Genomic DNA, 24082 nt, shown 5'->3' with positions numbered 1-24082 from the left:
AGTTTCCTCTTATTTTTCACTAATATCAAGTATTATTATTAAATTCTTACTTGTCATGTCGCTTAATGAGTCTGAAATTGATTCTTGAATGGCTTCGGTAGCTTTGGATTGAAATGTACTAATCTCAGATCCAGTGAAAGGAACTTCTTCACCCTTTCCTCTACTCTAGGAAGATCAGCAAGCAAAGCAAAGTTGTCAATTGAAAAGCAAAGATAAATTCATTAGAAGAAGGATACGTTATTCTCTTTGTTTTTTCATAGGATCTAGGATCCTACCCTTCCTAATCCACCTTATGGGTAGATCAAACCCACCAGGAATAGAGTCCCTTTTTTAACAAAAAAGAACTGATTTTTCTGAAATGGACCATTTTGGGTGGCTTTGAGGATAGGAGTTGGTTGATGCAGCTTTGATTTCAAGACAAAACGGGTAGATCCATGGGTGACTATGGCATAGAGGTATGCTAGCTGTAACGATTCCGACGAAACCCGGTATACCCTAACCGGTAGACAATAGTTACGTCATATTTAATGTCGGGTACATGAGTTACCATAGTAACTATACGAGAATACAGGGTTCACTGTATTAATTGTGCGTGAATAAATAATTTATCGTATTGAATAAGCGATTAATCGATTGATGGTTATTGAAACCCGAACGAATCGAGGGTTCAATTATAGACGAGATATATGATATTTAGTGATTTTACGAAGCATTAATGCTTCGGGATAAGTAAAGAACGGCACAGAAAAAGAATTTCGATTTAATGGTACGACGGTACATTAAACGAAACCTTTAATACCAAACCGAGCATGAGACAATCGATCAAGCCGAAAAAGATGCGCGATAATTAATAATATGTTGTTTTGAGTTAATAAATGTCATGGTTTAAGTTTTTAAAGTTTTTAAATCGGTTTTATATAAATTTCATTTTTAAGCCGAAAAACGACCATTTTAGCCTCGTTTTAAGCCGAATTAAACGTTTGACCGAAAAACGAACTGAACCAGATTATCCAAAACATTATCGAGATTTCGGAAATCGGAATATGTGGCTAGAAATGAAGAGGTGGGTCCCACCCCACCCCTCCCTTTAGTCCGATCGGACTACTTGTCCACAAAACACTTCATTTTCTTTTTTTACAAACACAATCCAACAAACCTTCAATTCTCTCAAGATCTTGAATCAAAAACCGACAATTCTAGCAAGAAAAACCGAGGTAAAATCGTGTTATTTACGTGTTCATATTCGTTTCTTGAGTTTTCTTTCAAAAAAATGAGGTTTCCAAGTGAAAAAGGGTGAAAACCCGAGATGGAACCGATTATTGCATGATCAAGTGATGTATACGGGTTATACAAGGGATCTTGGTCCAAGAAAAGAGTTAAACGGACCAAAAACGAATTTTTACGGTTAAATCTTTGTTTTTGAATTATAACCGAAACCATGAAAGAAATGGCTTGATCGTGAGTGTAACTTGCTTGGTATTGTGGTATGTTGTTTGTAGGCTCTGTTATTAGTGGTAGATAAGGCGGAAAGACGAGTTTGTAGCTTGTAGTGGCGGAAAACGAAAGGTATATTCGGTTTATGTCGGTGTATGTGTTTCTGGACAGATTGTTGGTCGTTTAGAGTAAGATCATGAAATTTTACAGGGATGTTCTACACATGAAAATAAGAGTTCTGTGAATTTTTGGTAATTTTTGGATAAAGGATGAATATTTGGTGAATTTAATGCTCGGTTTTGGCCAAAAATGGTGAAAAATAGTTAAATATCATGAAAAATTCTGGAAAACTGCAGATAAGCTTTTTATATCATGTATAAGTCACACACAAAATTTGAGGTCAGTTGGAGAAGTCTAAGTAGGCTTTTCGGTTAAACGAGTTCTAGGGATTCTAGCTCGGTTTTAGTGAAAATGGCATGTAAAAGAAGATTTTGGTTCTGGAAAAATTACAGGGGACTATGTGGATGGCAGGGGACATCCAGGAAAAATTTGGGATTTTTCTAAGGTCGTTTGGTATTTACGACATATTTAGTGTTTAAATGGTGTTTAAAAATAGATAAATAAATTTTAAATATAGAAATTAATTCTGGAAATATTTTTATAAAATTCCCCACTGTCAAGAAGTGATTTGTGCAAAATTTCAAGATCCGAGATTAAACGGATAATTATTTATGCTAATTATCAAACTTTTAAAGTTAAAACGCGTAAACCGGTGAAGTTCGCTTAAGCGAGCTGACTGGTGTATAAAAACCCTAAAAATGAACCATTTTCATATAATTGAGTTAAACAAGTAAAAATAAATCATCCGAAAATAATTCGGATGATTTGGGTATTTTTAACCGATTTAACAGTTTCCGGAACGCCAAATACGGAAACGGGTCCCGCGGCCAATCGGGGCGTCTAAACCGAGCTCTAATTTCACAACTTAAACTAAATTATTAGTCAACCACTATTTTCGGGTCGTGTGTGACCAAACTCATTTTTGAAACATAAAAAAAAACGGGTAACCGTGCTAGGCACGCAAAACGGGAAAAACAAGCTATTAGAAAATTTGACTGTTGAACTCTAAACGACATCACAATCTGCGTCCGGAGAAGTGTTTCTGGGTTAACCTTGCCCCCAGAACGGGTACAGTGCTGGGTTAACAATGTCCCCAGATGTACCGGTTAACTTAGTTAAAGTTATATTAATAATGAGTGTATAGTAACGATCGTAGGGATCATATTACAGATTGGACATGTTAACTGATAATGATTGTTGTTACCTGCTTGCATGTGCTAAGGTGAGTTTCACGAGCCCCTTTTTACTGAATTGTTTTAAATATTTTCCCGGGGCGGAAGGCATGTTCCTATCAAAATGTTTAAATACATACTGAACGCATGGATTTGCGTGTATTTATAAATATTTGATTGTACGGGAATTGTACGGAATGGGTACAGGACTGGGTTAACAGTGTCCCCAGATGTCTTTGGAAGTGTTTCCGGGTTAACATTGCCCCCGGAGTGAGTACAGTACTGGGTTAACAGTGTCCCCAGGGGTCCCTAGAAGTGTTTTCGGGTTAACATTGTCCCCGGAGTGAGTACAGTACTGGGTTAACAGTGTCCCCAGTTAATATTATATTTTGATATGGATTTATCATGGGTTACTCAAATTGTGAAACTCACCAACTATTCGTAGTTGACCCGTTTTCTCACATGCTTTTCAGGTACAACTAAGATAAAGTGATTGCTTACGTGCTAAGTGCTTGTTGTGTGTAAGATTTGCGTGCGGGATGTTGGGATACATTATAACAGATAGGATTATGTATCGTATTGTATGATGTGTGTATCACCTAGACGGTAATGAAATACGAGATAATGAAATTTTGAAGTATATTAATGCATTCAGTTTTCTTTATAAACAATGTGGTTGATATCAGAGGTGTCTGTCGCATCCCGTTTACGTTTCCGCTGCGGTTGCGGGGTGTTACAGAACTTGGTATCAGAGCCATTGGTTATAAAAGAATTAGGATGTCTTTAAAAGATACCTAAAATATAACCAGTAGCTCAAGTATTATAGGATCTGAATATCAACTAATAATTTATAGTGACGAGGTCTGGATGAACTTGGATGGACAAGTGAGTTGTTATGGTCCGGAACATAATAACAGACTTGTCCGCACGAGGAAATTCAGAGGAAGTCACGGGGTACATTAATAGGTAAAAATGGCAACATATATGTAAAGTATATAATATTATTTATACATGCTAATGTGTATATATATATATGTACATATCTTGTGGGTACATGTATTGAGAAATGGGACCCGGATAAGGAACCGGGGGATGAAATAATAAAAGTACCGAGGATGCTGAAATTTCTAAGAGCATCGGTTGATGATGAGTCTGACTTATCGGGTCATAGTTACGATATTACCAAGTTAGATCTCTCGTTTGATATTAATCAGAAATATTGAGTAACCGTCACTCCCAACCAAAAATTAGTAGATCCCTTACCCTACCAACACCGGTACCGTATATCCTAACAACCCCCTGTGTTCACCCGCACCGCCGACCCTCACGTACGGATGGACCTGTACCTGAACCCATTCTTATTCCATTAAGGTAAAGGAGTAAATAAATAAAATAAAATAAAATAATATATTGAAATATATATATATATGTATTGCTCACTCACAAACATATGAGACAGACCAACTTCAGATCGAGAATTACCGATTTTAGCAAACCTAGAACGCCTGAGGACATTGACTGAGCAAGTGTAGAGTTTCCCATAATAGTAATTAATAATATTTGAAGGCAACCCATGTTGCGCAATTACCTTGAACCTTGCAACTCCCTATGTTATCCTTACATCCGTTAGATGTTTACACCCATGTATGCTCGAATAGAATGATTACCTATACACAAAGAAGTGTTGGAATCATTATAGCATAGTTGGTTGTTCGTTTGTAGGAGGTATACTGTGTATGCCGGATATACGAATAAACACGGATATTATAACTCCGTGGTATGTAATCGTTTGGTGCTCACGGTGAGCATGTATCGGTTATGCTGACATGCAGAAGGATATTGAAATCAAATATATTAAACATTAACCTTGTTGAGAAAGATCTATATGTCGGTTGGTGACAAGGATTATGAAACATATTTGAACGTTAACCGACTTTAGGTTAAGTCCATGTGAGATCATATTTGTGGGACATATATATACTAGATACTGGTATGTGTAATATGTATGATAATATTTGGTGTGGATGTATACCTGTTGTTATGATTGAGCTGGTAACGAGTTAAACGGTGAGATTAATATTGGTTACTGCGTACGGGATGAGTACGGCAGAGTGACATAAAAAGAGTAACTCCAATGATGGAGATTGATATGATTCAGTGGATTGCTCAAAGATAGCAGGTGATGATACCGAATGTCGTATCACAGATCACTGCTAGTGTTGATGCAAATGTGATCGCAGACTTATAGATCGAGCAATCACATGATTATGAATATTTCAATTCTTAGTGTTATTACTAAGAGTGATAATGTCCCACCAGATACTATTGTGACTACAAGTATTAGTTATAAACTAAACATGAATAGTAGTCGTAATGAATTAGATCCGGTATGAATGATATGTTGTTGTTTGTGGTAAGGAAATTATTAATAGGGTACTGATGGTAAAGGGAGGAATAGATTAACGAGTAGATAGAAAAGATCGAAATGGTTAAGGATATTGGTAAGAGACTAGAACATTGTGTAGTGAAATATGCTACAGATATGTTGTAGATTATGTTATATCGTGATGGAACACGAAGGTACAAAATTATTGTTAGAAAATTATTGCTCAGAGGACATGGTCAGAATTTAAAATTCTTGTGCTAGAGCACTTTTATTCGAGTAATTAAGTTCAGAGATTGGGAACTGAGCTATAAAAAATAGAAATGTTGCGTGCTGATTACTTAGAACACGCTAATAGTTTAAAGGAATTGTCATGTCTGGTAACATGGCTACTTACCCCTGAAACTAAGCGAAGTGAGCACTATATTGGGGACTAACTCCATCGATAAGGAGTATAGTCAATCCGGTAAAATATACAACCTTTGGAAGGGTTGTGTCACAAGCCGGCATCGATATACTTAACTCTATGGGAAGCGGACTGGAAGGACGTTAGGTGAGACGTCGAGTGTTAAAGAAGAGAAATGATAAAGGTATGGTGCAAGATAGACTTGTGAATAAGTAGGTATGACCTACAACCCAGAATTATACTAAGACTAGTTCTGGTGTGAAAATATGAACCGCATGAAGGGTCCTCCCCTAAATGTGGAAAATATGGTTATCGGCAGGAAGAAGAATGTCGAGTGATAGTAGGCCACAGGAACGGTAAAGATTGACGTGATGCCCCAATTGTAGAACCAATTGAAGCCATGTGAACCGGCAACCCCAACCCATTCTTGTACAACCACTCCGAGCCCAACAACTTCAATAACAATCCAGCCAAAGAAATCAAATTATGCCAAACAGTTGTACTTGCTATGAATGTGGCAGTACAGAATGTTTCAAGAGAAATTGCCCAAAGTTGAACCAAGGTGTCGTTGGAAGACGAACCTCATGACAGGCATCAACCTCTGATCAAGCAAGGAGTCGTGCTTTTGTGAGTAATTCGAATAAAGCACGTCATGATCCAAAGGTGGTATTGAGTACGTTGTAGTTTTAAATCAATAGGCACCAGTGATATTTTTACGGTCGTCGATAGTAGTTAATTCCTGTCAATCTCCTACCCTTTGGAAATATACCGATTAGTGAAACTATAGAACCCTATACTGTAGAATCGCTAACGGTAAATCCCTAATGGTTAACTAAATTGTACGGAATTGTCCTTTTATTTTGAACGATTAACCTTTCCTTATTGACCTACGACCAGTAAAACAAAGAAGTTTTGACGTAATAGTTAGCATGGATTGGCTAACTCAACATGAAGCTGAAATCAAATATGAAAAGAAGATGATTAGAAGATCTCCTTCGGACGATGAAGCGATTTGATACAGAGAAAAAGTGTACGGTATTATGTTACCACTCTAATCTCATCTTGAGATGTTATAATATTTACGACAAGAAGACGTGGTGTATTTAACAAACGCGATTGCCAAAGTATTTAAAAGAAAACATATAGAAGATATCCCGGTGGTACGCAAATTTCCACAAGTTTTCCCAGAAGAACTTCCTGGATTACCGCCAACCCGACAGGTGGAATTCAGAATCGAATTAATGCCTTAAGCTAGCCCGGTTGCTAAGCATCTTACCGACTTGCACCGTCCGAGATGCAAGAATTATCCAATCAGTTACAAGAATTGTTGGATAAGGTTTCATACGACCTAGTTAGTCACCATGGGATGCACCAGTGTTGTTTGGGAAATGAAGGACGGAAGTGTTAGGATATGTACTGATTAGGGAGAATTGAATAAAGTGACGATCAAGAATAGTTATTCACTTCTTCGAAGTGAATGATCTGTTTAACCAACTGCAAGGGGCGATTTATTTTAGAAAAATTGATCCTAGATATAGTTATCACCAAATGAAAAATCCAAGAGGAGGACGTTGCAACAACAGCGTTCGGACTCGTTACGGCCATTATGAATTCTTAGTTATGCCTCTTGGGCTAACGAATGCGCCGGCAGTGGTCGTGGACCTCATGAACCGAGTCTATAAACTTTATTTTGACAAACTTGTCATAACATTCATTGATGGTATTTTGATATATTTGCAACGTAAGGAAGAGCACGAACGACGGTTAAGGAAAATTGTGGAAGTGTTAAAGCAAGATGAGCTATACGCGAAGTTTTCGAAATGTGATTTTGAATAAAGAAGGCATAATCCCTTTGTCATGTTGTAAAGCAACAAGGATTACACAAAGATCCAAATAAGATGGAAACCATTAAAATTGTGCCAAGCGCCGATTTTAAGTCTCCCCGATGGAGACGATGGTTTTGTCGCGTATTGTGACGCATCGCGTAGAGAGTTAGGATGTGTGTTGATGCAGAATAATAAGGTTGTAGCCTATGCTCCCCGACAGTTAAAAGTACACGAGGAAAATTACACTACTCATGACTTAGAACTGGGAGCGGTTATCTCCGCACTTGAAATCTGGAGACATTATCTCTACGGTACGAAGTGCACCATCTTCACCGATCATGTAAGTTTGCAGCACATATTTGATCAGAAGGAACTGAATATGAGGCAACGAAGATGGGTCGAGTTGTTAAGCGATTATGACTGTGACATCCGTTATCACCCCAGCAAGGCTAACGTCGTAGCCGATGCCTTGAGTAGGAAGGATCAGGTTAAGCCATTGCGAGTGCGAGCATGGGGGATGATAGCCCAGTCGAACCTTTCGGGCCTGATTCGAGTCGCTCAACGTGAGGCGTTGAAAGAGGAACAATTGGAAAATGAGGGACTTTACGGCAATGAGAAAAGTTCGAAAAGCGCGTGGACGAAATTCTATATTTCAAAAATCGGGTTTGGATCCCGACCCTCCATGACCTTCGGGAATTAAACATGGACGAAGCGCATAGATCGAAATATTCCATACATCCGGGATCGGATTAGACTATTGATGATATGAATATCTGAAAGGATTCTATCAATGACCGAGTGTGGAGAAAGATATGGCTACGTATGTTGGTGAAAATTTAAGTTATGCAAGAGATAGGGCTGCATACCGAAAACCCTAGGGAATGCCACAACGACAGAACATTCGCCAATGATAGTGGGAATAAATTACAATGGATTTCGGGACGCAAATTCCCAAGATATATCAAAGGCATGAGGTAAATTGGGTAATCGCGGATCAATTAACCAATCCTCGCATTTCATTCCAATCCATGACGATTACCACGATAAATTCTTGCCCAAATTCATGATGGTGAAATGGTATCTCGTCGTGGAGTACCATTTTCAATTATCTCAGATCGAAATAGTCATCCTACTTCCAATATTGGAAGGCGGGGAAGGGAACATCGAGAGCTTGAAGCTTTCTATGGGTGAAGTGATTATCACCAAGTTGTTAAATTGAAAATGGTCGTCAATCAAGCCATAAGATTTGAGTTGATTCGAGAAACAACCAATCGGATTTATAATATTTGAAATAAGCTGAAAGCAGCGCGAGATAGGCAAAGGATTTATGCCAATATTCAAAGGAAACCATTGTCACCGGAAAGAGGTGACAAGGCATTTTTAAGACATCACCTTGGAGAGAGGTGATATGAGGTTTGGCAAAACCGAAAATAGCTTCTTAATATATCGGACCTCATGAGACTATCTCCATGATTGGTCATTTAGTTTATCGATTAGAGTACTCCAGGGGCTAAGTACTATACATAATGTTTTGCCATGTATACGGATTGAAAAGTGCCTAAGCGATGAGGCAACGAAAGTACTAGTAATAGAGGTACTCATAGAAGACATGCTTGATATCATAAATAATTCCGTAGAGATAGTAGACGGGAAAACTAAACAGTTTGGACACACCAAGCTTTATTGATTAAGATTAAGTGGAATTCACAGCGAGGACCAGATTATACCTGGTAACGCGAGGGTGTGTTCTGAAGGAAAAACCCCCACCCTTCCCTCGGAAAGGGATGGGGAGCGTGTAAAATTTCAAGGACGAAATTTCTTAACGGGGGGAGAATGTAACGATTCCGACGAAACCCGGTATACCCTAACCGGTAGACAATAGTTACGTCATATTTAATGTCGGGTACATGAGTTACCATAGTAACTATACGAGAATACAGGGTTCACTGTATTAATTGTGCGTGAATAAATAATTTATCGTATTGAATAAGCGATTAATCGATTGATGGTTATTGAAACCCGAACGAATCGAGGGTTCAATTATAGACGAGATATATGATATTTAGTGATTTTACGAAGCATTAATGCTTTGGGATAAGTAAAGTACGGCACAGAAAAAGAATTTCGATTTAATGGTACGACGGTACATTAAACGAAACCTTTAATACCAAACCGAGCAAGAGACAATCGATCAAGCCGAAAAAGATGCGCGATAATTAATAATATGATGTTTTGAGTTAATAAATGTCATGGTTTAAGTTTTTAAAGTTTTTAAATCGGTTTTATATAAATTTCATTTTTAAGCCGAAAAACGACCATTTTAGCCTCGTTTTAAGCCGAATTAAACGTTTGACCGAAAAACGAACTGAACCAGATTATCCAAAACATTATCCAGATTTCGGAAATCGGAATATGTGGCTAGAAATGAAGAGGTGGGTCCCACCCCACCCCTCCCTTTAGTCCGATCGGACTACTTGTCCACAAAACACTTCATTTTCTTTTTTTACAAACACAATCCAACAAACCTTCAATTCTCTCAAGATCTTGAATCAAAAATCGACAATTCTAGCAAGAAAAACCGAGGTAAAATCGTGTTATTTACGTGTTCATATTCGTTTCTTGAGTTTTCTTTCAAGAAAATGAGGTTTCCAAGTGAAAAAGGGTGAAAACCCGAGATGGAACCGATTCTTGCATGATCAAGTGATGTATACGGGTTATACAAGGGATCTTGGTCCAAGAAAGGAGTTAAACGGACCAAAAACGAATTTTTACGGTTAAATCTTTGTTTTTGAATCATAACCGAAACCATGAAAGAAATGGCTTGATCGTGAGTGTAACTTGCTTGGTATTGTGGTATGTTGTTTGTAGGCTCTGTTTTTAGTGGTAGATAAGGCGGAAAGACGAGTTTGTAGCTTGTAGTGGCGGAAAACGAAAGGTATATTCGGTTTATGTCGGTGTATGTGTTTCTGGACAGATTGTTGGTCGTTTAGAGTTAGATCATGAAATTTTACAGGGATGTTCTACACATGAAAATAAGAGTTCTGTAAATTTTTGGAAATTTTTGGATAAAGGATGAATATTTGGTGAATTTAATGCTCGGTTTTGGCCAAAAATGGTGAAAAATAGTTAAATATCATGAAAAATTCTGGAAAATTTCAGATAAGCTTTTTATATCATGTATAAGTCACACACAAAATTTGAGGTCAGTTGGAGAAGTCTAAGTAGGCTTTTCGGTTAAACGAGTTCTAGGGATTCTAGCTCGGTTTTAGTGAAAATGGCATGTAAAAGAAGATTTTGGTTCTGGAAAAATTACAGGGGACTATGTGGATGGCAAGGGACATCCAGGTAAAATTTGGGATTTTTCTAAGGTCGTTTGGTATTTACGACATATTTAGTGTTTAAATGGTGTTTAAAAATAGATAAATAAATTTTAAATATAGAAATTAATTCTGGAAATATTTTTATAAAATTCCCCACTGTCAAGAAGTGATTTGTACAAAATTTCAAGATCCGAGATTAAACGGATAATTATTTGTGCTAATTATCAAACTTTAAAGTTAAAACGCGTAAACCGTTGAAGTTCGCTTAAGCGAGCTGACTGGTGTATAAAAACCCTAAAAATGAACCATTTTCATATAATTGAGTTAAACAAGTAAAAATGAATCATCCGAAAATAATTCGGATGATTTGGGTATTTTTAACCGATTTAACAGTTTCCGGAACGCCAAATACGGAAACGGGTCCCGCGGCCAATCGGGGCGTCTAAACCGAGCTCTAATTTCACAACTTAAACTAAATTATCAGTCAACCACTATTTTCGGGTCGTGTGTGACCAAACTCATTTTTGAAACATAAAAAAAAACGGGTAACCGTGCTAGGCACGCAAAACGGGAAAAACAAGCTATTAGAAAATTTGACTGTTGAATTCTAAACGACATCACAATCTGCGTCCGGAGAAGTGTTTCTAGGTTAACCTTGCCCCCAGAACGGGTACAGTGCTGGGTTAACAATGTCCCCAGATGTACTGGTTAACTTAATTAAAGTTATATTAATAATGAGTGTATAGTAACGATCGTAGGGATCATATTACAGATTGGACGTGTTAACTGATAATGATTGTTGTTACCTGCTTGCATGTGCTAAGGTGAGTTTCACGAGCCCCTTTTTACTGAATTGTTTTAAATATTTTCCCGGGGCGGAAAGCATGTTCCTATCAAAATGTTTAAATACATACTGAACGCATGGATTTGCGTGTATTTATAAATATTTGATTGTACGGGAATTGTACGGAATGGGTACAGGACTGGGTTAACAGTGTCCCCAGATGTCTTTGGAAGTGTTTCCGGGTTAACATTGCCCCCGGAGTGAGTACAGTACTGGGTTAACAGTGTCCCCAGGAGTCCTTAGAAGTGTTTTTGGGTTAACATTGTCCCCGGAGTGAGTACAGTACTGGGTTAACAGTGTCCCCAGTTAATATTATATTTTGATATGGATTTATCATGGGTTACTCAAATTGTGAAACTCACCAACTATTCGTAGTTGACCCGTTTTCTCACATGCTTTTCAGGTACAACTAAGATAAAGTGATTGCTTACGTGCTAAGTGCTTGTTGTGTGTAAGATTTGCGTGCGGGATGTTGGGATACATTATAACAGATAGGATTATGTATCGTATTGTATGATGTGTGTATCACCTAGACGGTAATGAAATACGAGATAATGAAATTTTGAAGTATATTAATGCATTCAGTTTTCTTTATAAACAATGTGGTTGATATCAGAGGTGTCTGTCGCATCCCGTTTACGTTTCCGCTGTGGTTGCGGGGTGTTACACTAGCTCCGACAACCCAAACTCGATGTCTTCTTCTATGATTCTCTCTATGGTATGCAACACCCTCCAACGTATCGGCATCGCTTGGATATAGCTAATGCCGGTTAGGTTAGAAATGTTATGGGTGAATGACAGAAAAGGGTAGGAATAATCGATTAAGAAGGGTTGTGCCAGGAAACAAATCCAGATTTTGGAATAGGAATCACTCCTGACAGAGGAATCGAACGGCCAAAAAACCGCGCCGGAAGGAAATAGTGAATGAAGGTTATCGATTTCAGGATCCGTGAACTTGTAGATTTCCGATGAAGGGTGGGTAAGAAAACTTTGAGATCGGAGGTCACTTGATTCTGATTGCTTGGAGGAAGATGAAACGAAAACAGTAGACATTATTAAAAAAGATTGAAACTGAAAAGGGAGTAGAAAGGATACCTGATATCTGCCAAGATGTGATTATGAGAGGATACATGTGGTCACATTTATAGGCGGGAGATGGTAAATTAAGATATGTCATGATTATATCTAACTTTTCACATCTAATCTTCTTTTTGCATGCGATTTGAATTCAAAATGGCAGCTGTTATCTACTCACAACCGCCATTTTGGGGGGTAATTGTTAGGGCACATATATTTGTGCTGAGGATATGTTATCCTTATGTGACTTTTGGATTGATTATCCTTAATATGTGTTCCAGGTTGTGTCAGGATCAAGGATCCTCAATACTAATTGTTCACTAACGGTTGTATACTTTGAATGGTGTTGTATTTAACAAGTATAACGGCTAAGAGACCAAGTTCGCCCACTAATTTGCAATCCAATGGAAATAGCACGTGGTAATTGTGGATGCAGCGTTTCTATGGAGCAGTGGCGGATTTATAGGACTATTAGTTAGCATCTTTTTTGTATATATAATGAGCTATGATCGGTTTAGGTCACACACATCAATCATAACACACTTCGCAGAGATTCTTCAAGCTATAATCACTTACACTTAGCTTTATTGTACTTCACGATCATAAGATCCACCATTTTAATATCCTTTTTTGATTAATATAGTGGTGATAAACGATTTGTCATCACCCGGGGTTTTTGTGCCGACGATCATAATCCGATCAAGGGCTTTTTCTTGTAACAAATCTATGTGTTCATATCAATTCCAGCCATATTTGTATTGTTACATATCAATTTCAGCCATATTTGTATTGTTAGCATACAAGCACTCTACCTCACAAAACCGATTTGGTTACAATATCCTTAAAACCGATTTTTGATGGTATTCTTCTGGAAAGCATTCTGATTTACAAATGTTTAATCCTGAACCATTTTCTATGTAACTTGCAAAGTACTTGGCTTTATAATCTTTTTAAGTGATTCCTATTGGAATATGAATACTTTTAGGACTTGTCATTTTGGTATATATATTAGTTTATCATGTTGTGTTATTTTTAACCCGTAAGAAGTTATTTGACATGGTTTAACATTTTATATAGTTTTCATTTGCACATGTATCTATTAAAATATTTACATGAGAATATTTATTTTCATTAAAGTATTCTCCTTGTATTTTGTATTTTTTTATATTATCTTCTTTTATGTTAATTACATTAGAAAATCTACTAGAATTTGTATCTCTTATTAAAGGGTGGCTAACTACACTTTTATTAGAAAATGATAATCTAGGAGAAACATAATAATAATAATAATAATAATAATAATAATAATAATAATAATAATAATAATAATAATAATAATAATAGTGAACCCTAAGTGTGGGGAAGCTCATGGTGGTTTTGTCAAGATTCGGTGAAGTAGATATTGTCATATCATATTCAAGAAGTGTGGGTCAAGGTTCCAAAAGTACTCATCAGCAAGACCCTAACTCTCTAATGGTTTAAGGATTGCATACAGATTATATAATTATGTAATCAGGATAAGCACTTTAATAATCTAACCTATAAATGAGTAGCTTCTCGTATATATATAAACAAACTGGAAAATGGTTTATCTTGTAAACCAATACTTAATGGTCTTGAATCTATTTCTTCTATTTTAGGTAAAGTAGGTATTTGTATCCGGCATACATACAATGATTCTTTTTCTTCTTTGTATTATAATTCAATCAACTGAGCTTATTCTAATCATAAAAAGGGGAAATCTATTGTGTCTTTTATACTAAAGCAATCGGAATGATGAGTATTCGATATTGCATAAGTAATAGAATATGGTCTATTTTGTTGTTTTAAAAAATCTTTCCTTTAAAAATCTTGTAATAAACTTAACTTTTTATCAAAATCTTTGTCTTGAATATAAAAGGAAATTCTTGGATAAATATTAAATTTAAGCTTTCCGTATTGTAAATTCCCTCTTAGTATTCCAAGACATGCTTCTTATTTATTTTGGATCCTATTGTCCATTATTGTTAATTCTATAGGAGTATCTATATCTTCTTTAAATTTGGATTTTTTTTTATTATTTGGATGGCTCCAGCGTGAACCCATCCTAAAGTAATTCTTATTTTTAGTTTTACTTTTTGTAGTTTTTCTTGAATATCTCTTTTAGATAATAAAGGTATCATAGCTATTAGATGTTATATTAATGTCTAGAGCTCTTTCTTGAATGTTTAATCCATAATATAAATTATGATCTATAGGTCTTATCCTAATCTTTGTAAAGTATTTAATTTAGATACTGCATAGTTTGATAACGAGAAACTTTCATGTTGTATTTGCTTAAGTTTTTTCATATCGATCAAAATTTCTTATTTATATTCCCCTAATTGTTCATTTTGACAATCGATTATGTTATTATCTACTTTACTGCTAGAGGATATATCCAATCTATTCATCTTCAGATGAGGTATATTCGGTTTTAGTTAAAATAAATATACTTATATCGACTGTCTATTTCACGAAAATCATTACTTGGTATAAAATCTCCTTATTCTATCATTTTTCCTATATTTCGTCTATTTCAAATATTTTAATATTCTTTTTAAACTTTGGACATTCATTTGCATAATGACCTTTTTCATGAAATAAATAAAATTTACATTCCTTAGGACCTCGTTTGCTTGTATAAGTAGGTTTAAACGTCTTCTTATATCCTTTTCTCTTGTGATATTTTGTTTTACGCTTTTAAAAATAACTTTTCTGAAAATGAGTTATTTTCTTATATTTTCTTATTATCTTACCATAACAATATGAACTATCATACCTATCATTAAAGGCATTTTTGGACTACTACAGCATAAAGATATTTTTCATTTTAATCCTTTACTTACTTTTGCTAATATAACATCTCCACACCATTCACTCAATTTATCTCTAACGTGAGTTATTCTTTTTCCTAACGTATCAGTTGTCCTTAGATTATAAGTTTTTATTAATTTTTGTTCTTGAGGGTCTGGTATTTTTGCAAAAAATAATGCTAAATATATATATATATATATATATATATATATATATATATATATATATATATATATATATTCATATCTGGTACTTGATTATATATATGGCACAAATAAACCTATCTATTTCATAAATGTCACATTATTGTAATCTTATTAAGGTTGTTGAGTATTTTTCGGTAGTTGCTGTGTCTTTTATAATATTTCATTCTCCACAAAACTCTAATCTAATAGCTTCTACTGCCCTCGTGATTATATTTGCTATTATATCATCTTGTTCAAATATTGGTTTCTTCATATTTAAAGGTAAATTTTGTCAATATCTTAAAGCACTATTTATTAAAGTTCTTTCTAAAAATCTTTGAAGTGTTTCAATATTCATTCTATTAACAGAAACTGCTATCCTTAATGTTGTTTCCCATTTATCTATTGTAAGGCCCCGAACCCGGTGCCTCACTTTGGACGTTGGATTTACTCATAAACACTGTTCTAAACATCATAGTTAGTTAAAACTTTTCGCGGAATTATAAACTTCAAACATATATTACAAAATCATACATAACTTTCCAAATTAAACATTCTTCGTCTTTCAAAATAAACATAAAACATAATATCATCATAAGTCTTAAGATGTCAGCTTCTTATTCTTGTGCCATGTGCCCTTCTTCAAGACAGCTGTCTCATCCTACTCACATGCGTGCATACTAAAAGTCAGCTACGCTGAGTGAGTTCTAGTTAATCAAAAAACATACAATATATTCACATACTTACATATATACATATATATATACGTATCCGAATATACGTATTCATACTTAGCCAATTTCCTTTCTTTCATACATACATATATACTTTCATCCATACATATAGGTTTTTAAATTGCATTTCGCCCTATACCCTTCGTAGATGTTATTAGGGTTTGTTCCCTACATTCGCATATATTATTAAGGCATGTTCCCTACATTCGCAGATATTATTAGGGTATGTTCCCTACATTCGCATATATTATTAGGGTATGTTCACTTTAAAAACATACATTCCATCCATTCGATAACCATACATACCTTTCCGTATATAAAAATGTTTACGTACATACTTATTTCATTACTTACTTTCATACATACATATTTCATACTGGACATACTACACATTACATTCCCTGACGATACGTGCAATATCTGAAGATTGTTCACGCACCGATAAGCAATCATTCATAATATTCATACATACTATCACGTCAATCATCATAGCATACACTTACCATTTAAGGTAAGTGTATTAACATCTACATTATGTATGCACTCAACATCAAAAACATAACAAGGAAGTGGGGCTAGAAACTCACATGGTCCTGTTTCTTTCTGAATTTATAGTAATTCATTTCTTTAACTGGGTGCGGCTAACTGTAACAATTACAAGTATCAATTAACTAGGCCTATCCATATCATATCTCTGGTTATATAATCCCTCAACGAACGGGGGTCCGGGGGCAGCGCCCCTAGCAACGGAGTCTAGGGGCGGCAGCCCCTATCAGGGTCCAAGGGGCAGAGCCCCTGGCTGGGGTCGAGCTGCCAGGTCAACTTGGAAAAATTTTATTTCCATTAAAGGTTCTTAGCAAAACTTTCATTAACATTTCTTAAATGATTATTTTATTTGCTGCCCATTCGTTATGACGAATGGGTTCTGGTTAAACATCATTCGCTATATTATTTGCTATCCCATTTTTTATAACAAATTATTCCATTCGTTATATTGAATAGCTTGATCTGAGTCTTATAAAGACGAATGAGAGAATAACAAATTTTTGAAAAAATTTGTGACTTCTGGAGACGAATGAGAGGTTCATTCGTTATAAAGGCATGCAAGTGTATCTTATAGTGAATGGCTTGATTTGTAGTATTAACATGGCGAATGGGTGAGTAACGAATGAGGAATACCATTCGTGAATTCTGTAAGACGAATGAGGGGTTCATTCATTACAAGACACGCGAATGTGTCTCATTCGCTATGACTGATTAACGAATGATCAGTCATTCACTATTCATAAGAATGATTATCATGGGTTATCCATTCGTTGACTCAATGGTCATGGTCTGGTCAAAATCGCCAAGAACACCAAACAGTCAACAGATACTAGATCTGCAGTTATCCTTCAAATCGTGATGAATTAACAGAAATTTGGTATCGTTCTGCTCGAAATCACCTCACCAACAAACCCCAACCATCCAAACATCTAAACATCGTGTTTAAATGGTGCATTTAATCGATATATAGCTACGGCTAAACCTTTAATTAATTACCCCAACAGTTGTTAACGAATTTCAACAAGAATTATTATGTTTGATTATTTATCATTTGAATCTCATTCTATCAAAAAGGAACTTATTTCAAGGGTTTCTTTTGATATAACTAGATGAATGAACCGAGCATAAACGAACTAGCTTTTCGTTATAAGACGTACCTTTAGACGAATCGGTTTAAGAACACGTCTGATCTTGGTGCTGGTCTTGCTCGTCAAGATACTCTAACACCTCCGGATCTTGGTCCGGGATAGAGGATGGTGTTTGTATGTGTTTTTAAAGATGGATGAAAAATGGAAAGGATTAGGGTTTATGGGGTATTTATACTCCCTTAAGCCCATGTACCTAAGGCTCATTACCATCCCTTATTCCATCTTTTAATGTCCAATTTCACCTTCTAATAGTTTATTTATCTAGATTGATAAACGAAACATTACTGAATAAACGAAATTTCTTTTATTATTGTTGAAAGTAGGATGTTACATCTATTGCTTCTTCCGTATATTTTTATACAGTCTACGTCTAAATATATTCCAAAGGGATTAATCGGTTCATTTTTCATATTCTAGTATGGTTTATAATTATCTTCATTTCTCATTGTTGACTTTACAACAGCATATCCTTGTACTGACCTATGGGTTTCATCTCTTATTGGGATTTTAGGATTTGTACTTGAGTTTGTTTGCTCAGTATCATTAACATTAAAGTTTTCCTCTTTAGTCTTTATGTTTATAAAATTATCATTTAATTCCATATCTCTTATTCGTGTTACTAAGTTTTTTATTTCATGGGATACATATGGCTTTCAGAGTCATCTGAGCTCATTTCTAATTTATTTTATATTCTTTAGGTATTTTCATATTTTATAAAATTTGAACTAAAGGTTCATGAAATCTATTTGAGGTCGTCTTGTTTTTTCTATTTGAGGATGCGGTTTCTAATGACTCTATACTCAAATCTAATTTAAAAATTATTCTATCTCCATAAAATATAATTGGTTTTTGTAACTCTGTTATGTCTTTATCTATTTTCAAAGAGTTTTATGTTTCTTTTATTTTATTAAAACTATTGTTTTCCATTATGGTGAAGGGTATTGCCAAGTTTCATCGCTTATTGGGATTTTAGGATTTGTACTTGAACTTGTTTGCTCGGTATCATTAACACTAAAGTTTTCCTCATTAGCCTTTATATCTATAAAATTATCATTTAATTCCATATCTCTTATTCGTGTTATTAAGTTTTATATTTCATGAGACACATAGACTTCGCTTTCAGATTCGTCTAAGCTCATTTCTAATTTCTTTTATATTGTTTAGGATTTTCATATTTTGTAAAAGTTGAACTAAAGGTTCATGAAATCTATTTGAGGTTGTCTTGTTTTTTCTATTTGAGAATGCGGCTTCTAATAATTCTATAAAATATAATTGTTTTTTTGTAACTCTATTATGTCTCTATCTATTTCCAAAGAGTTTATGTTTCTTTTAGTTTATTAAAACTATTGTTTTCCATTACGATGAAGGGTATTGCCAATCGATATTTTCATAATAGCATTCAGAATTAATGAATTCATATCCACTAAAATTTAAGTCTTCATCTGAAATATAATCTTCAACAAAATCATAATCTGAGTTAAAAGTTGACTAATTTCTTCAAGTTTAAGTATATTAAGTTATTAAAATCATATTCATGTATGTCAAATTCATCGACTAGAGCCCTCGAAAAGGAAATTTCAGAGGTACCAGCGAAAAAATATGATGGATTTAAAATTATCAGTTTAAGTATTTATCCATAAAATTTAAAACTATGTCTAAATTTAAGAAACTTGGGAATTTTATAAACCACATATTATAACAAACATTTAAACAAACAGTATGCAAAATTTAAATATATAGAGATTATTGTTTTCTAATATATAATTCAAGATTATTAAGACAGATATTTTTTATATTTGAGTTTCAATTTAATTATGAGAATTTTCCTTATAAGACACAGGAGATTCAAATATTTAAAAGTATTTCAAAATTAAAAAAAAAAAGTATTTCAAAATTACAAAGAACAAGGGTTATGTGCTTCCGTACATTTTTGCCGGTTTGACCAAGATACCGCCAGGCCACACCAGGAGTCTTTTTACTATGTTATTACGGACCAAATATAAGTAGCCTTAGGTAACTCCTCTCTGGCTCCTTCAGCAATATTCATCTCAACCATGTTTCGTTTCCTACTTCCGGTGTATGGTAAAAGGAAACAGTTTGTAGTTGAAGATTTTCTCTTATTAAAAGAAAAATACTTCTAAATAGGAAGAACACTCAAAGGTATTATAAGAAAAGGGAAAGTTTTATTTATGGTGGGTATTTTATATTGAAGATGTAAAAGAAAGTACATAAGAAAATGAAAATACAACACACGCTCTTATTTTAATACATGAAACTATAAACACTCTTTTTAAAACTTTGTTGAATGACCAATGTATTTCTTCTTTCTTCCTCTTTCTTTTTTATAGACTCCTTTCATCTCTTGGATAGACTTCATGTATGGTCCTTCTTTGTTTCTCTCCATGTGATCATAAGAATATGGCCAAGTCTTTGAAACTTTAACAGGTCAGCTTGATAAAACTTCATACTAAAGTCCACTCCTTGGAACTTGATCTTTTTAGCCATTACTTCACATGTTTGTGATAAATTTTGTAGATATTGAAACTCACTTTTGGATTTTTATGATACATGCATTCCAACTTTTAAAAAATGTCTCATGTGCACTTATATTTTGTTGATTAAATCGTATGATTTATAAAATATTATTATTTATATGATTAATAATAATCTTAATTTTCATATGATGTCTGACTCTCTTTTGGAGAATCAATAATCATATTATCCTTTTGCTTAGAGCAAGTTGGACAAACATTATGCTATAATGTTTTCTAGTGAAGCAAAGTATGTGTGAGCTTGAGGGCTTGATGTTATAACACTAGTATTCAAAAATCTGATTTTATCCTCTATATATATGTTGGATGCTAGAGGAGTTTTTCTTGATGGATCTATCATGATAGAAGAATGCATCTTTTTCCATCATAAGTTCTAATTCTCTTTTAAAAATATTTTCTAATGTATAAAGAACTATCTTTATACCATGTGTTCTTCTGTATGAATATAAGTTTATTAAAACTTTGGAAATTTTTGATCTTTCTGTTTCTATATTGTAAGAAAGGGATACATTAACCTTTTCTATTATGATCAGATGATATGCAGGGTAAGTGTTAAAGTAACTTCATAATTTCTATATTTAAGGTCTAAGGCCTCTGATAGTGTTAAAGTAACTTAACATATCTTTCATAATTAATTTTATGGACACCATCTGCATATCCATACGTTCAAGATATTTATCCATCTTTTGAGCTATTTCATGTTCTTCCACCCTTAGTTGAAAAATCTGCTAAGACATTTTTGTTAGATTTAACTATTTCTATTCAAAGTTGTACTCAGATAGTAAAGTTTGCCAGCTAATTCATCTTTTATACTCCGGCTTAGAAGGTAAGATGTTTTTTATAAAAGCTTTTACCAGTGTATTATCGGTTCTTAATAAGAATCTAACTGGTAACATAAAATAATAAAACTTTTGACAACTTTTCACAACTGCTATAAGCTCTTTTCATTAATATGATATCTTGTTTCAGTATCACTAAAAGTGCCTGAACAATATCTACAAATTCTTTCACCAACTTTTTTATTTTCAGAGTCATAATATATTTTTTTTAAGTATTCCACTCCAATAATATTCTGAAACATCAGTTTCTAAATTTAAATCATCGTTTTTTAGGTAATTGTAATTTTGGTAAATTACTACAATATTCTTCTTTTTTTTTTACTTGGTCTTCTAGGCTTTTATCAAAACTAAATATTTTATCTTTCTTTAATAGTTTCTGTAAAGGTTTTCTTATTTCTTCAAGATTGTTATAAATAAAATATGAAGCATAATTCAATATATCAAGAAAACTTTGTACTTGTTTTTTATCTATTAATTTTTCAGGAAAGGATGTAATCTTTTCAAGAGTATGGCTCTTGAGCTCTATTCATTTACCATCTATTTTCATCCCTAAAAAATCAATGTTATCTCTTAGTAAGCTAGTTTTTCATTCAGATAGAGCTAATTCATGTTTTATACATAAATATACAAATATTTCAAGATGTTTTAAATGAATATTAATATTATCTAATAATATTAAAATATCATCCATATAAACAAAAATAAAATCTTAATTCTTAAATATAGTATCCATTTTTCTTTGAATAATTTGTGGTGTTTTTTTTAATCCAAAAGGCATTACAAGCCATTCGTACTGGCCTTGAGGAGTGGAAAATGCAGTGTAAATGATACTATTTTAATGCATTTTTATTTGTCAAAATCCACTTTTACAATCAAACTTAGAAAAATATTTTCTATTTCTAGTCCAGTTTATTAAACTTTCTTTATGAGGTAAAAAATATCCATCAAAAACATTATTATCTTTTAATTTTTAATAATTTATCACCATTCTAGGCTTACCCCTTTTGATTTTTGCATGTTATCTTACCAGGAATGCAGGAGAACTATGCGGGTTGTGGCTAGCTCTGACTAATCTTAAATCTAAAAGTTCTTTTAATCGGGTGCTAAATTCTTTTTGATCTTCCGGACTATATCTCATGTGCTTTATTCTTATTTCCTTATCTTTATCTGTCATTTCTAAATTTGTTGTTATCTGGTTTTGTCCCAAATTTGTAATGGATTATCTGTGTTACATTTCTTTAATTTATGTTTTATATTCTCAATATGGATTTCTAGATTTCTTATATTTACTTGATAGTCTAATGGTTTTTCTAGGTAATATTGTAAAATTGGTATTCCTTTTTCACGTTTTGGGTTTGGTTTATAGTTTGTGTATATATGTATGTATGTATGTATGTATGTATGCATGCATGCATGTATGTATGTATGTGTGTATGTATGTATGTATGTATGTACATGAAAGAAGCAGGTTAAGTACGTAATATGTATATATGGATACATATAAGTGTATATATGAATGTAATGTATGTTGTTTAATTAACTAGAACTCACTCAGCATAGCTAAATTTTAGAATGCATGCAGGCAAATAGGCTATGACAGCTAGCTTGAGGGAGACATGTGGCATTGGACTAAAGAGGATAGAATCTTAAGAAAAAGTACTATAATGTTTTATTTATGATGTTTTAAGTTATGTTCAAAGACAAAATTGAATGTTTGTATTGAATGGTAGACTTTTAAATATTCCGGGAACGTTTTAATTCACTCTGATATTTATAACTGTGTTTATGAGTAAATCCAACTATAATGTAGGGCACCGGGCTTGGGGCCTTACAAGTTGGTATCAGAGTATAAGTTCGAGAGAAAAAAGTATCCTTCGTGCTTAGACTCGAACAGAGATTGAGACTTAAGGAAGGAAAGAAAGAATATGTCAGTTAAAGAAAGCCATGTGTCACTCGAGCAAGTTTGGTAACATTAATGTACATGATTAAGTTCATGAAAAGATTTGTAAATATATGTATACGCATTTTAAATAAAAGTGGAAGAATGTATGAATGTTAGTTTAATCGCTAAAAATGCTAGGGATAATAACGTAGGTTATATGTATGTTCGCATGATAGTGTGAGTAGTAGAAACTAGCACAAGTGAAATCATAAAGGGAAGTATGTAGGACCTCAGAAGTAATGTAACGAGTTAATTACACTTGGCCACTGTCATTAACTACTTACCTTGCGAATAATGTACTAAATAATTCCTAGAGTGATAACGTTTGTGTTTCCTTAGAGATAAGATAGATGACTGCTACAAAAGGACAAGCACGAGGAAGTCGTACTGGACGATGTGGTAACACACGTGTCAACCAGACACCTTTTGAAGAAATGTATGATAGAATGATATACAAAAGCAGTAGGAATTCGACTGTCGAAAGTAATGGAGAACGGTCATACTTGGAGCTTGTAGTCAAATACATTAGGGTAGTTGCCCAATTTTCGCCGAAACATCAAGGGCAACCCAAAATGGGGAATCCAAAAGGAAGCAACATGAGATAAGTCAGTTGGAATGATTCAAAACATCTAGTATGCGATTAATAGTTAACTCCATAAGGGAACTTTATAGGATTGTCAGTGACAAAGCAAATGTTGAGAAAGTAGAGATGATCAGGA

This window comes from Bidens hawaiensis, unplaced genomic scaffold (genome assembly GCF_021521415.1).
Source record: "Bidens hawaiensis isolate Kalapana, Puna unplaced genomic scaffold, B.hawaiensis_p1.1 tig00004818_1, whole genome shotgun sequence".
In the NCBI taxonomy this organism is placed as follows: Eukaryota; Viridiplantae; Streptophyta; class Magnoliopsida; order Asterales; family Asteraceae; genus Bidens; species Bidens hawaiensis.
Note: the sequence above shows the minus strand (reverse complement) of the source record.